The following is a 17,119-nucleotide window of genomic DNA, read 5'->3' on the forward strand; positions in this document are numbered from 1 at the left end:
TATCCTTACTATTCCACACTGTTGATAGCAATTTTGAATTCTTAGATATTTGCAATGAAAAAAGGAAAAATCTTTACTTTGCAGTCAGGGTCAAAGAAAGCTCATTAAAGAAAACTTAGAGATTCTGGAAGGAAGTAATTAACCAAGGAAATTAACTGCTGTATTAGGGCAACATGCTGTTCCTTCAAGCTTCATATCCAAGAGAACAAAATTTTCTTTAATAAAATGAGTTTGGACATCAGTATGGTAACCAAAAACTATAAAGCTATTCCTAAATACAATGAACTCAGGCTAAATAAAATTCTGTGGTACCCCCCTTGAACCTAGGCAGAGGCCAGTTGATCGTGTTGGCAAAAGCATAATACCTAGCCATGGGAGAATGTATCGTCCAATCTATGTAGCATATTGTTCAATATTGTCTCTATGCACTTTTGTGGTTGAATGTACCATGTGTTGGTTTTTCATCTAGAAAAATGGTTTTACGGTTAGCTACAAATGTGAAGAATGAACCTTGCATTCTCATTATGTCCTATCTTTAAGTGGAATGTTAAATGTTCTTTTAAAGCAGCGCTCCCTCAGATTTCTATGCACAAAATGTCGGCATCTAACTGACAACCTCATGGTTAGAGCACTGAAGGGAAACAAATATGTAGAGTGCTCACTAATTGTCACACCCTTGGTCTAGAAGAGGCGGTACACTCCAACAATGTGGGACATGATGAAGGACATATAAATCTATTTTATATTCTAAAAAAATATTTTTTTTTTAGATAATAGCAAAAATTTGTAGGAAAATATGAGTTTTATTTCATTAATAAATCAAAGTCAACAACAGATGACTGAATGAAGAATAACAAGCTAACAAGAGAGTAGAACATCTACTAAAAATAATAAGAAAGGAAAATAGCTGTAGAATGGAAACTACCCAAATCCGATAAAAAATAATGATATAAAAATTGAAATATTGAAAGTAAATCTAATGTTGAATGAGCTGCTCTGACGACGATGGTCCTTCTACTGACCTGATAGAACCTGCTATATAAAATATTAACAAGTGCGTAATATCATAAATGAAGTTCAAAGAGGCAAGATTGACAATCATAAAAAGTAACAAGGAATTTAATACAAGCAATAGGATAATGCTGCTAACAATTAATGTATGTTTATCCATGAATAAATAACAATTACTTACCTCAAGCATGTAGTGTGAAAGCCACGTTCTAAGTCTTAACCAACAATGTTCATTGGACCTGATTTAGAGTTCCTACATGATATAACTACTCCTTACATACAAGCACGTGATTGGTGTAAAATCAGTTTATATATAATAATAATAATAATAATAGAAAATAAACATAGAAAGTAAATTTTGAACTGACATGAGGAGCATCTGTTGGGATACAGTCATAATCTCAAAGTCAGTCATGATACTAATGCGATCTGAAAGGCGAGCGTTGAGTGAAGGCGCTACCAAACCTACTATACAGTCGTGATTGATCGTGATTTGGAAAGTGCGATGTGGTCGAACCCTGCTATACAGTCCCTTCTGGCTGAAGTTTTTAATTCTTTTGAACAGTTTCGTATTTAATGTTAGTAAAACAACAATTTCTAAGTAATGTTAGGCGTTTTTTTTTTTGGGGTTGCATTGAAGTAACATCTTGAGAAATGTTAGAAGTACAGAAAAAAATTAGGCGTACATTCCAAAAAAACTGAAAAATCTTCCCTGCTGTATCGGTGCCCCACCTCTGTTTTCCTATGCCGTATTTTTTGCTCCATTTAATTTTTGATTGTTCGAAGTTGACCGCTTCAGATGGCCCAAAGGTTCGAAAAGTTGCAAAATAGAGGCTGGAAACCACGAAGAACCATTGTTCTGTGTAATTGGGATGGGGAGGAGTATGGCCTGGTAGGTCTCATTCTCTATTTCCTCCTTTTTCTTTTAAATGTAGTTTTTCGTTGACACTAAAATGTTTGTTTCAACTGATATACTATTTCTGCAGCTTGGTTCAACCGAATGGGCTGAAGATAACAGAGAGCTGTTAGCTTCTAGGGCTGTAGCTTACTTAAATGTGGATTGTGCAGTATCTGGTCCTGGGTTCCATGCCTCTTCAACCCCACAGCTTGATAAATTACTTGAAGAGTCATCGAAGAAGGTCTTAATATTCCCCTCTATTCATATGCTAACATTTGAGTGCTTAATTTGAGTGGCATTGAGTATCATTACTCTATAAAGTTTAGTACTCTCTTGCCATTGGCCGATTTCAATGTCCATATACCTGTCAGAAGTAAAATGCATTTTTTTTCTATAAATTATATATGTTAACTAGTTTTCATATGATATTTTTTCAGGGCTTAGTTTGAGTGGCAGTATCATTACACTATAAAGTTTAGTACTCCCTTTACATTGACCGATTTCAATGTCCATATTCTTGTCATAAAAAAAAAAAGCTGTAGTTTTTTCATAATTTATATATGGTAACTAGTTTTCTTGAAAATAAATTAGGCATTATGCACACTACTCAGCTAAATGTCTCAATTTCAAGTCAAACGGTCTGCCAGCTTTACCTGCATGCATGATAGTTTTATTCACTAAATACCCGCATGGAGCCCATAAAATTTATATCCGCCTTTGTGCTGAATTTTCTATAAATACGTTATTTGGTATATATATGTATCCTCAAAAAAAAAGGGAAATTTGTTTGGCACCAAAACTGGTTGGGATGATCGTTCCATATTAAACTATATGATCCAATTTTATTAATTTTATAACCTCTATCTTATTACTTCGTTTTGAAGGTTCACGATCCTGATAACTCATCTCAGACTCTGTACGCAGCATGGGTCATTTCTGATTCTCCTCTGGTGAGTTCACGACTGCCTGGCTCATGCAAACATTAATTGATCTTTTGCAAGAACAAAATAGGTAAATTCTTACTAGTTTTCTTACAATGTCTAGTTGTTGGAAAATAATTATTGAACTCTGTATCTTTTCTTCTATCATGATCTTGTAGCAAGAAATTATCATTTATTTTAGCTCCAGATAAAATTTGCTCATTTTCTTATTGAAGATAGGGAGACTGAAGATAGGGAGATTAGGTGGTGGTGGAACTGATTTTGCGGCTTTTGTTCAACATGTTGGCATCCCTTCAATTGACATGAGTTTTGGACGAGGTATCTATAATTTTCTCTTATAATTTTCATTATTAGAGTAAAGAGGGATGTGTCAGAATTAAGAGTAAATTTTGTTAATGCAACTAATATGATACATAATATTGATTCATACAAAAGTATTTAAAGATTCACAGATCACAAGCTACAAATTAAGTCAACTCATTTTTTTTTTAAACAGGAACATTCAATTTCAGGATGAGCATCCAAATGATAATAAAATGGTTGTAAGTAGTTTTAAGAAAATAAAACAAATTTAAAATCACAAAAGGTCAACAAACAATTTTAATTTATATTCTCATTGAATTTCAATTATACAAAATTTAAACAAAGTTAACAACACTGACTAGCCAATATAAAATTTTGTAAATGAAATAAAAATGAGGAACAAAGGTACCAAAATATATAAATTAGGCCTCACATTGATACAAGAAGATAATTTCTTGAAAACAGGTAGTTTCATTTGTATTATGGTATAGGAAATCATATATTTAATCAGCATAGCTGAAGTAATCAATGTTAGAGGACAACAAACAAGGTGTGCTTCAGATGCACGCCACAATTTTTGGAGGATATTTGTTGACTGTGAAATAAAAAAAGAAAATAGAAAAAATAAAATATAATAATTAATTCATTAATTAATTAATTAATTACCTACTCCCGCCACATACACCCACTCTAAACCCAATAACTACTTCTTTCTCTTGTTTTCAATATGACAAGAATAACTCTTTTGCCAGGGATCTACTCTCAAACCTTTGTTTTTCTTCACACCCAGATAGGTGAGTTTCTTAAGTATCCATCCTTTCAAATAAACTTTTGAATATCAACCGTGACTTTCGGTTTGCTTAATATACTCACGATTTAATAATTAGTGAGACATCATGACCACAATAACATCATTTTAAGGATTTCCTGTGAGTGTTCTGTCAACCTCTGAAAACATAACATGGACGACTTCATGGCAATTTTTGTGAAAGTGCTTGTCGAGTTCATCTCTCCTAACTTGTGTCTTTTGGGGCAAGCTAGGTGAACAACTTCTGATCCTCTTAAATGGCAGGCATGACCATGGTTATATGGAGAGCGCGTGGTAGGATGGGTCTTCTACTATTAGGTTAATTTATAGGAAAATGAAGATTGATGAATTATATCAAGTAATTTGATTAACCCTTCGTAATTATAAACTATGCTAAATTAAGGTTGAACCCATATCAAATCATCTAAATTAGCTTAGGTCAGGACATAAACTATATTTCTCTGTTGGCCATCATTAATGTCTTGTTTATTTCCTTAATATAAAAATACCAAAAGGGAAATGAGCCAACTAATAAAAAAGGAACAAATAGATTATATGCAAAGCATTGGTTATTACAATGCTTTAGACAATAGTTAACATGAGAGTTTCCTCCGTAATGGATCTGATCTCCCAAATATTAGTTTGCTTATTGGGCACCATCTGCTTGGATTGTTTGGACAGAAGTATTCTTTTCTCAAGGTTAAAGGTCCTTTTTCCTTTTGCTCATTAACCGTCCTTTTATTGTATGTTTTGGACTAAATGCTCATTCTTCATAGGGCTTGTAATATGCTGAGTGGGCATTCATTTGTTGGAAGAATGGCCTAGCCCATATTGATCTAAAGTTCAAACACCAGCGCCTATCTATTTATACCTAACTCTCCTTTTCTTATTCTATGTTTTTTTTATTATCTTGACCCCCACTCGGCACCGCACGATTAACTGTTTCATTTATGTAACTTTTATACAGTATTTTTATTATTATTATTTAAATTATTTTGTGTAGATCCTGTTGCCATTTAAGGCGTCTTATCCTTTGAACGATTTGTAGGTTATCCTGTTTATCACTCCATGTATGATGACTTTGTGTGGATGCAGAAGTTTGGAGACCCACTCTTCCATAGGCATGTTGCGGGTAATTTCATAGATACTTGTCACTTGGCAAATTTCATCTTTCTAAAATCATCTGGCCTCAGAAATCTCTCTTGCTTTTCATTTGCTTGCAAGTTATTTACCTTATATATTATATGACATGTATTTTTATTTTTTAGTATCCTAATTTTGATGGAATTCATTTGCTGTAGAAACTAGTTAAGATGATTGTCTATTAAATGTTCCCGGAATGCCTGAGTGGTAGCTATGAATGTACATATGCATTGGTAACTAAGAATGAACATACCCCTTCAAAAGGCCCGCTGATTTTTTATTATCGAAAAGACATGACACTGGGAAACGGTGACTCGCCATAGTCTTTTTTTTTATATTTTTTGGGAATCTGAGTGAATTTAATTGTAAACACTCGTGTACCGCATATGCAAGACCTGCAATTCAGGATCCCTTGGTTGAAAGACAGCTTTCAACCACTAATCCAAGGTGGATTGCATGTGACTCACCACAAATTTATAGTATTTTGTGATCTTATATGTTTTTTCGCAAGCTATAAAGTGGACAATTATACACTCTTTTTTTATGGTTTCTATAAGCTTGGATTTGGTGAGATTGATAAAATTTCATTCTAATGGCTAATGCTGATGCTGATGTGTGATTGTCAATTACATACACTTAACTGAAGTATAATTTAAACCAACATTACAGTCTGATAGATCATTATGCTTTTTGTTTGGTACATATATTAAAATGTATGTGATCTTCTAGATGGTAAATTGCTACAGAAGGTATTTTAATGCACGTTCTTAACTGAAATTATGAAAAATCACTCCCCAAAGCCCTGAAAAAAAATTGGAGTCCACTTTAATCGGGGGACCAATATGGCAATATCTCTTACTTATATCGAGCCAAATATGCCATGCCATTTTAAAGTAATGCCTATTTCTGTGCTATGTCCTATCATATCCCATGCCTCATGCTCTTTAAAAATTACAATTTTCAGTATCCATAACTTTATCTAACACCGGTGATCAATTTAAGATCCATCAACTTACTGACAGGATTGACTATAATTATCATTCAAAGTTATCAATGTAAGTCCAGCAAGTCACTGACAGGATGGACTATAATCATCATTCAAAGTTTCAAGATTGCTTGATAGCTAATTGATGCAAATGATTCTGCTTAGTTGCTTATCACCTGGCATCAAATGATGTTATCAAAAGAGTACTTGTGCTGGTTTCGAGCTGGGATGAGATGAAAATGATATCGTATAATTATGATGTTCCTTTTATTTGCCTTACAGCTGCAAGCATATTGGGATTGGTTGCTTTAAAACTGGCTGATGAGGAGTTCTTACCATTTGACTATATGTCTTATGCTTCCGAGCTCAAGGTATATTGCTTTTTAACTTGCAAATATTGTTGTAGGTTCATCCATGCAAGTACTATGCAACTTGCTGTGGTGTGTTGATTACATACGTGGCATTATTATAATAACTAGATAATTGTTTAGTGCTACAGAATGACAATTAAATATTTTTTTCTTGAGAGAAAATTGCACTCATATTTTAATTATAATCAGATGTCCTTTTCCTTGGATATTTTGTTTTGCACTCCTATTATAAAAAATATATAAAAGAGCTTTTGATGCAATTTTTTTTCCCAAAATTTTGTTCTGCTTTAAGCAAGGAAGTAGAATGTGCGTCTAACATCATTGTAGAGACGTTAAGTTCATGGCAATAGGATTGCATGCTGGAGTTTTTTTTATTTTTTGATTTATTTTGTTTTATTTTTTTAAAACAGAAAAGCACGACGGAGTTGGAAAATGAATTGATGGGAAAGCCCGTGACTTTTACTCCTTTATTAAAGTCTATAGAAAATTTCAAAAAGACAGCTTCAAAAGTTGAGAGCCAAAGGAAGGTATCTCAATGGTTTCTTATTCTTCTAGTTTCTGTAACACGTTGCAAGCTTCATTGCCTGAAAACGTGATACTTATAGGAATTAGAAAGGAAGAATGGCTTCTCAAAATGGAAAAAAGATATAGTTAAAGTTCGGGAGCTTAATGATCGGCTAATGATGACGGAGAGAGCATTTACCGATCAAGATGGTCTGTTTGGAAGGCCCTGGTACAAGCATCTGGTACGAGGTGTATATTGCATACTTTTAGAGGCATTTAGGATTGCTGGAAACTGATATTCTAATAATGATTTTACTTTCTCAGATTTATGGGCCATCACTGAACAATGACTATGGATCAAAATCATTTCCCGGTATAGATGATGCTGTTGAGAAGGCGGAAACTTCAAACACAACATATTCCTGGCAATCTGTGCAGCACGAAGTTTGGAGAGTTGCTCGAGTAATTACCCAGGCTTCCCATGTTCTTAATGGGGAGCTCACATGATTGCAGGTTCTGTAAATAGCAAAATTTATGGGAAAACAGTGTGCAAACACTTTTACTTCTTTAATGGTTGACTATTGGGAATAATTTGAATTATTTTCTTGTATTTAACATGGCCATGGCATCTATTATTCAAATTTCTTTAGTTTTATAGTCTATTTTGGTTGAATCATGATATGTCGGTGGATTCACACCACTTGGCAAGAGTCATGACAAAATGAAACTAGAGAACATAGAGATGAAAAGGGAAGTGAAAAACAAGAATCTAATAAATCTACTTAGTAATTGGATTTATAGAGAGGTTTTTAACCTGCGCTTCCTATATGTTTGGGTTTGTCGAAGATATTCTACCATAAAGTGCTAAAAAAAAGTTAAATTTTATAGCCAAATGTGTAGCCTAATCAATTGATATGTTTTGATAATCCAATTCAACTCTTGATGAGTTAATAAGTAGTTAACCTGTTGAGTTGACTTGTTTGATTAGTTCATCTAATTGGTTAGTTGAATAAATCTGTTGAAATGACCAGGCAAGCTGATTGGCCAAATCCCGAGTTTGTCAAATTGTCACTAATCTTGGATTTGATCTACTAGAATTTAATTATACATATTTAGTTTGCCGAATATGTTATATTTTTTACAATGATATGTCAAAAGAATAAAAGTTAAATTTTTTTATTAATCTAAATATTTATGTTTGAAAGATTTACTATTTTTATGATGTTAGTATGATTTGAATTTTTTTTATTTTTGTGCCCCCATATCATCCTATATAAATAAGGGTTGAGGGTCTTTATTTTATCAATCAATGCCAATTTATCTTTTCTTTAATTCCTTTATCCTTTGGCTATTTATTTAGTTGCTGAGAATTGAAGGTCCGCCCTCAGAGAAGCTTAGCATCCCCAAAGCAAAACTTTTATCTACAATAGGAAGGGCAGGAATTCTTTGAAGAAGAAGAAAAAGAGGGTGCAAAATAAAGTTCCTTGAGAAGGAACTTCTTTTCTGTTTAGAGCTCCTACCATCTGAAGAGCTGCCATCTCTTACCCTTCCAATTGTTGAGCATGTCATTTGTGTTAAGGAAATAAGCTATTTGAGATAGTTCTTTTTTAGTGAACTTATTGGTACGGAGCAATCTATTAATCAATAGGTTCAACTGAATAGAACTGCAGCTTTGTTGAAACTTAATGAAATTACATATACATATGCTTCAGAGAAACATCAGTTTTATGCAGATCCTCATGCGGAAGATCTACTTTATGCAGATTCTTCTTAAGAAAATGTACCTTTTGTAGATGCTCATCAGGAAGATCAACTCACTTCTATAGGTGAGGAACCTAAGAAGGCCATTCCTGTGGAAGTCGCACCTTGTATGCTGAGTTGCCAAAGGATAATGCTCCTGAGATTAGAGATAAGGCCTTGTCTGCTTAAGGTATGAGTTTTCTATTTCATCGCTTGTTTAGAATTTGTCTGATTGAACGATGCTTTATTTATAACATATATTCCTTACGATGTGAGTTCACATTAAGATTGAGAAGAGTGTTGTGACTCCAATAGAAACTATTCCAAACCACTACACAACAACTTTAGTTACTCCGAAATAAGTATAGATGCTCAGTTTTGAAGAAAATTAATGAGCTACCTCTAGAGTTGAATAATTTGAAGTCTGTGTCTACGGACAATATCATATATTACAACTGTCTGAGTTGAAGGCATTTTTTGGTGAGTTTAGAAGAGAAGTTGTATGAGTGATAAATTCTTAGTGTTCTAAAAGTACTTTGAATCAACTCACTTAGACAAGTTTAATGTTGGTGAATGTGTTGATATGTTTAATTGTGCTTGATTGAAATCCACTTGAAGACATCATTGATCCCTCTTTGTAGATTTTCCTTCTTATTATTATAAACAAAGAAAGATTTCCTTGAAAAATTATTTTTGTTTCTTTTTTTTTTAACTTAGAGTCATTGGCTTGTCTACTTTTATTTTATGATCCTCCTTTTCAACTAGGCTCGTTTTTTAAATCACTAAAATGAGTGAAAAAAGAGCTAGCAAGGGAGAAAATAACACAACATTGACAAACAAATAAAAAGAACGTGGAGAGTTTCTATAGGACAGTCTTTGTGAGATAGATCAGGAGCAAAGGTTCAAAAAGAAATCAGACCAAATTATCCTGAAAGCTTATCTACGAAAATGACCTAAATAAATCTTTTCATATATATATAAGCAAAGAAACAAAATTTTATATTTTTGTTCTAGGATCAGGAGTGACTCCCAAAGAAATGTATTCCTTTGGTTAATTATATATTGGGGGTTGTCAAAGAAAATTCTCGATTAAAGAAGAGGGAATGTGCAAGTGATCTAACCAACTCAAATTAAGACCTTGACAAATATGGGTATTGTTTGCCTCATGGGTCATATCATGTAGTACATTGAATCTAGATGATAAAAAAATATTTTGTTGGGTAGAATGCTATATTTTTAAGTGTTTTAGGAAAATAGGAAAATACAAAGTATAGCTCTATCAATAAATTTTGGTTAAGTCAATTGCAAGTTATAACTAAAGTTGGGTCTTTGTTATTTATTATGCACAATAATTAAAATTTAATAGCTCAAAAATTAAAATTAAAATAAAAATTATAAATCATTATTTCACATTTGCAAAACAATTATACACATATTGTACATAAGTAACTTTGCATTATTTTCAAAATTATGAGGAAATTACTCTTTTTGGATAATTTATCTTTCTATGTGTTCTTAAGCTTCATGCTTGCATCCAAAACTTGACTTGTGCTCTAAACTCATTTCATTAATGTCTTAACATGTCATTAATCAATTTTTTATATTTATTTGTGGACATTTAGTTTAAATTATCTTCAAATTATCCATATTATCATTTTTCTCTTTCCTAATTATCAAAAATGATTATTTTGTCATAACTACCTCCAATTGTCATATTTTAATATACTTTTTGGGAAAAAAAATTATATAAAATAATTATTAAAATAATGACATGATTATTTTCTTAAATTAATTCATTAAATAAAAATTAATAATTCTATTTAATTTTTATTTTTACTTACAATTAATTAACTTATTTAATCAAATTAAGTATTTTCTTCTAAATTTTATTCATTTTATTAATTTTAAGTAATTATTTTCTAGTTAAATTAAGTATTATCCCCTCTTTCTCACTTCCTTTAATTAATTGTCTAGTTCCTCTAATATTGTCTTAATCTCTCCAAATTTATTTTGGATGATATAATTCATATTTTCTTAGATATTTTGAGCAACATTATTATGTCCTAAAGTGCATGAAAATTTGAAATCAAAATTCATTTTTTTTTTTTTCCTAAAGTTTTTTACATGATATCTTTCTTTATATATTAAGGTTTACTTTAAGATAGTTTTAAAAATTTTCAAATTATTACTTACATAATTAAATCTCTTTATTGATGATAATGCCTATATATTTAATACATCATGGACTGAAATTCCCTTACATGCTTGCCTTAATTTAAAATCCTTATGCTTATTTCTCATTGGTCAAATTGATTGATCTTATGGATTGATGAGGTGGCAAAATAAATCTAATAGTCCATATTAAATCATGGTTCCCATTGTTTATTCTTGATTTATTTTATTTCTAAATCTCTAAAACATTCCAAAAAATTATTTCCTTCCAATTTCATTATAAATAGTGTATATGGCTTGGCTAATGAGAGGACTCTAAAGAAGTTATACTAATGTTTGGGGTAGCTTGTGCATTTCAGGATAGCAACTTATCCTGAAACGCGGCCCGCGGGTCGACCGCGAAGGTCGACCCGCGGCCTATGTTTAGTGGAAAAAACCCAAACGCGGAAAGCAGCATTTTCAAAAATGCGTAAATCAAACGGTTAGGTGGCGTTTTCAAAAACTCCGTCGGATTATTGTCTCAATTGTCGATTCTCTTCTCTTACTTGCTTGACTAAAATTCATGGAGTCTTCCCTTGCTCCAAGCATCTACGAGGAATATCACTTGCTCTCTTTCAATAAAATACTTTTCAAGAGCTAATTTCTTTGGTGAGATCATTTCATGTTGTGAGTTTGTGTTAAATATTTTTATCATGGTTTAAACTTCATGTAATTTTCGAATTCATGCTTTTAAAGTGCTAAATCTTTCACATTCAAATTCTATATTAGTTTAATTTAGGGTTTTTTTTACATGCATAGCTTCTCAAACATTGCTATTTACAAATCTAGCACCCTTATTCATCCATTTTTAAAATTCTCACTCAAATCTCAAATTTAAACATAAAACCCACACCTATATTGTTCATTTTTGTGAAATTATCAATGATTTGATTGTGGCATGCATAAATACATCGGTTCAGTAGAAAAAAAACAAATTTTCACGAGTGCTAGATTTTTTTAAATAGTAATATTTCGGGTGTTATGCATGTAATTACCCCTTAATTTAATGTGAGTGTGCCTCTTTTCATCAAAGTTAGCTTATTTCTCATAGTGACATTCATAAGCTTACTTTGATTTCATTGCATAAATTATATTTTGAGTTTTTTATATCATTTAAATTAAATATTTTAAAATTACAAGTCATGAGAGCAATATGTTTGTTATATATTTCTATGTGAGAGTAAAGGGTTATAATCTTATTTTGCTTTTGTTTGTTGATTGTAGCCTTGTGGTGAGGATTTAGTCATGTGTTGTGAGAGTAATATTCATCTGTTGTGAGAAGATATAAGATATTGTTGTTGTAATGTGGCTTATTTTAGTTAACTCCTAGCCTTGGGTTTTGGGGCTAGGCATGGAGTTGGTTGCTTTGTGATTTTTTGACAAACACAAAAAAAATCATTTATGTGCATTAATTTTTTGTAAATTTCTCTTAATTGTTATTTATATTTTAAATGTTCATATCACATCCTTAATTTTTTATACAAAATATAAATAACTTAAATTTTAAATTACCTTTTGCTCTAAAATTTTTTAACACATAAAACTTTTTTTATCATTTAAGTTTTTACTAAAATAAAATCTATGTTTTGGATTATTTTACATATCACCCAATTAATACCCCTCCATTTAGATGAGAATGATTTGCCTATATACAATGGTATGAAGTCCATGCAGAGATATGTATCTTGTTAGACATAAGGATCTATCTTGAACAGACATGTCTATCTAAGAGGGATATAGATGATTCAGAAGTGGTCACTCTGAATTGAGGATGGCTTAGACGAAAACCATTTGGCTACATAAAGGATACAAAAAGATTAGGATATTGTCCAACCCTTGATAAGGAAAAGTATGCTTGTTATTAACTAAATCGAAATCATAATCCTAGATATATGATTGCATGTAATGATCAATAATGATCAAATGATAGATAAATGAGAGGCATGTGATAATATATTTCGTAATGGTATGCCCTAAGCTACTTTAAAGCTAATGGGAGATTAGCCTCCTCAAGAAAATATCATGAACTATCCTATATGACATGAAGATTTATCAGATGTTAGAAAATAATGAGATTGCATTATTTTTTACGAATGAATGTTAATATGTAAGGATAAGGTTATATTTTGTTAAACTAAGGGGAGTGGACAAGCTAAAAATGATAAATGCATGCTATGTCCCTAACATCTGCTATGATGAGTTGCAGGCAAATATACATTTTTTATGACCATGATAAAAACAATATCTAGCCTAATGAAGATTTAAGTATCACATAATTAACCCAAGGTTTAAACATGGGTTGACATAGCGAGATCAAATCATATGAGTAATAGTGTTCCAAAGGACTCCATAAGACTAAATGAACTCGATAATGAGCATGGTTTTTTGGGCACACCTAAGTTTCTACAACAACCATTTCCAACTTGTACCTCAAGCCAATAGAACTTATAGATTATTTATTAAAAAAATGATAAAGCTTGTATATCCTTTAAATGCATGCATAAACAATAATAAAGCATGATCAAATGAATGAATTTAACAAAAATATATGTTACATTTAAATTAATTTATTTTTAAAATTTATTCAAGATTATAATCATAAGTTGATATTCATGTGACTTTCTTAATTTAAATGTGGTAAGACTCAAATTATAAATTCAATATATTAGATAGAACAAGTGTTAAATATGATTTTCTTTATTCTTCTCAAGAATACAAGATACTTGTAAATCAAATTATTTTTATAAGTAATTTAATATTGAATTCTTACCCAAATGTTCAAGAGAATGAATTATTTTGAATTTAATTACACTCAAGCTTATAATCAATGTATTTTGAGTGTTGAAGCCAAATCTGTCATTTGGACAGTGCTCATAATAAAGCTGGATTAGAGGGAAGGATAAAGAGAGGGAGAGAAATAGAGAGAGGATTGCCTTGTCAGGGACGACGAGGGGTGGTCCCCGAGCTCGACGACTCATATTTTTCTACATAAGTTTTGTTACTTGAGGGAGAATGGGAGCAAGCTCCCAACATGAGGGGGAAAGAGAGAGTCTAAAGGACCTCTTCTATATGTCAAAGGGTCTTCTATTTATAGAAAAATAAGGAGGCCTGAGGAATATTACATTTATGTTCATGTTTAAAAAGGGGCAATGAGGGATATTTTAGTTCATTCCTTGTTTAAACTGGTCGTCCAAGAGCTTAACGCAGTTGGACTCGTCGGCGTCGAGTGGTCGGATAGTGAATGTGATAGATTGGGTGGTATGCATGTAAATACCCACTTTAAGTTGTGTGTATGTATGTATGCATGTTTGTATGTGTGTGTGTGTGTGTCTAGTGTCGTCAATCGTGACCTGTTGGTAGAGAAACTTCTTTGAAGGTCGTAAGTCTCCTCAGTTAACAGGGCGGTCCTCGAATTGTTAGGCACGTGAGGGTGATTGGGGGCTAGTATAATAGCCTCTGACCATTCTCTCTCTCTCTCTCTCTGGTGATGGGGGTCTAGTATAATAGCCTCTGACCATTCTCTCTCTCTCTCTCTCTCTCTCTCTCTCTGTATGTACGTATGTGTGTATGTATATTATATATATATATATATATATTATCAATGTAAACCTTCTATTTTTAGGAGGTGGCAGGCCAAAGCAGCGACACGGCCTACTAGTGGATGGTTGCCTGTAGGGTGAGGTGGCCGGCCGGAAGACGAGGTAGCATGTATATGCTCTTTTTAGGAGTTGGCTACCCCAATTGGCATCCGTCTGGTTGAGATGGCCGACCGGGTGGTCCTTTGTATGGCTGGCCCAAGTGATTGGTCTTGGAGGCCCGTGGTTGTTGGTGCATCTCCAGCGGAGGCCATCCTTTCAGTTCGGCGAGGCCGTATTTTTGGGCTATATCAAGCCCCCAAATTTTTCACTTTTTGGAGGTGAAGTTATAATAAGAATAAAAAACTCATTAAGTATGGAGAATATCATTTCTTAATCCTCTAGTTGGACTCAATTTTTTAACAGTCTTTTTTGTACTCTTTTGGTGAGCCAATTTTGAGAGCATAATCATTTAAGTTTTTCTTTTTTTTTTTTTTATTTTAAGATAGAAAAATTTTCCCAACTCAAGCCCACTCCTTACCTGTCTCTCATACCCTTGTCATAACAATGCCTCAGGCGGGCCTCACCTTACATCAAGTCTTAGATGGTATTGTCATTGTCTTAAAGGGGGCAGCTGACAAGACTCGCTAGTGAGGTGATTTGCATCGCACTCAAATCTTGTCGCTTCGGAGCTGAGAACCACCTCTATAGCTTCTTCCAAATCAAGTTTCGAGATGGGTTTTGTTTGTTCATTCATGAGGAGGGACTTAAATCAAGAGAGAAAATTTTCTCGTCCCGATTGAGGGGCTTAAATTAGAGAGATAGCTTGCTTGCTCGCCCCGAAGGAGGGGCTTAAAGAGAGTATGTTTGCTCACCATAGAGGGGAGGCCTAACGAGAGAGTTATTGTATTTTTTTCTTTTGAAACACTCTCCCAAAGGAGAGGCCTAAAATTAAAAGGGCGAAGTATTTTGCTCATGAAGAGAGAGAGTTTATCATCTTTTTTTCTTTTCTTTTTTGATTTTACTTTTTCCTTCTCTAATGAACAATAAATAAAATGAAAAGAGGAGCTTATCTTTTTATTTTTTTTGTCACGGATCTTTTTAGAATGTGGAGGAGTTCTTCATCTTGCTTCTTTTTCTTCTTATCATTTTCTTCTTTTGTCTTTTATCTTTTTACTTTAAGTTTTGTCACCTTTTATTTACTTTTTGTGTTTTGTCTTTTTTCTCTTTTTATTCTTAACTTCTCACATCTCATCTTTTTCATCTTCTTCTTCTTTTTTTCTTTTTTTTTTTTTTTTTGCTTTTTTTTTTTTTTTTTGTGTTTCTCTGTCTCGTGCCTTCTCTAATCTGGAAGACTTTTCGTCTTGTTGGTGATACGTACTATGTTTACCGCACCTTTTAGGATGTTGAATCAAAATCTATCCTTTAGATCGTGCCCAATGAATAGAGCCAAATTCCGAGAGATGGAGAAAGAGAGTGGAAGAAATTGAGAAAGGATTGCCCCGTTAGGGAGGGTAATCCCCAGGCTCGGCGGCCTCTATTATTCCATACAAGTTTGGTTACGAGTGAGGGAGAAGAGGAGCAAGCTTTTTACATGAGGGGAGAGAGTGAAAGCTTAAATAGCCACTTTCACATGTCAAGAGGTACTCTATTTATAAAGAAATAAAGAGTTGAGAGGGAGATTACATTTATGCCCCTCTCTACATTAAATTATTTTCATAATTATTTAATATCAAGATCATGTTTAAACTCATTAGAACGATTTAATTTAAATAAGTAACCCTTGAATTATAGTTAAATCATTTTTTTATAGCTCTTAAGCAGTAAGATTAAAGCTAGAAATTTAGGAAATAATCGTTTAAAATTATTATGAATATTTGATTCTTCAGATATCCTTCTTTTATCTTAATTTTTAAAATACAGTTTAATTATAAATAAAAATTTATTCTATAAAATTCTTATGAAAAGCTATTTAATTTTATTCTAACTTTGTAAGTTTTATTTTATTAATATTAAATCTCTAAATTTTATTGGCATGAGAGAATGCATAGCAATAGACAAAACACAAAGCCTAACCTAATCCTAATTATCTAATGCAACTTAAGAGCTCCAATCTAGAAGACAGATGGTGAGAGGTAAAAAACTTATGCACGCGGGGTGGAGGCCGGTCGTCGACTCATCGATGCTCGGTTGCTTGCTACGAGAAGTGGAAGAGTTTGAGTTGATGTTCAAAACTCTTAGAGAGAAAATATTACATCTGGAGTCCAGTAGACTTCCTCTTTGAAAATAATGTTTTTTGCAATGTCAGTAAAGCTTCGATAATTTAACAGCTTAGGGCATTGCAGTGGCTCACAAAAATTTGATAGAAGAAATTAGCATTTGTTCGGGTCTGTGAGTGATATTCGAGAAAATATTACATATTTTGTAAGTATGTGCGGACAAGGGTGGATGTGAAGACCATGTCACGTATAAGTGAAATTATGATGACCTGATAATTTTATATACTCTTGCTCATTCATACTTATAAAAATATATTATATTTTTTCCAGATAAAAAGATAAAGAAGGTAAGATGAAACCAAAAAAATCAAGAGAGGTTTTTTTTTTTTTTTTTTTCTATCTCTCTTACC

At 32.6% G+C, this 17,119-nt stretch overlaps 1 pseudogene; it reads left to right on the plus strand.

Moving 5' to 3' along the window:
* The window catches only part of LOC110024742, a 28,978-nt pseudogene extending 21,393 nt beyond the window's left edge, over positions 1-7,585 (plus strand).
* The last annotated feature ends 9,534 nt before the right edge of the window (positions 7,586-17,119 follow it).

The sequence above is a fragment of the Phalaenopsis equestris genome, unplaced genomic scaffold (assembly GCF_001263595.1).
Source record: "Phalaenopsis equestris unplaced genomic scaffold, ASM126359v1 Scaffold000272, whole genome shotgun sequence".
In the NCBI taxonomy this organism is placed as follows: Eukaryota; Viridiplantae; Streptophyta; class Magnoliopsida; order Asparagales; family Orchidaceae; genus Phalaenopsis; species Phalaenopsis equestris.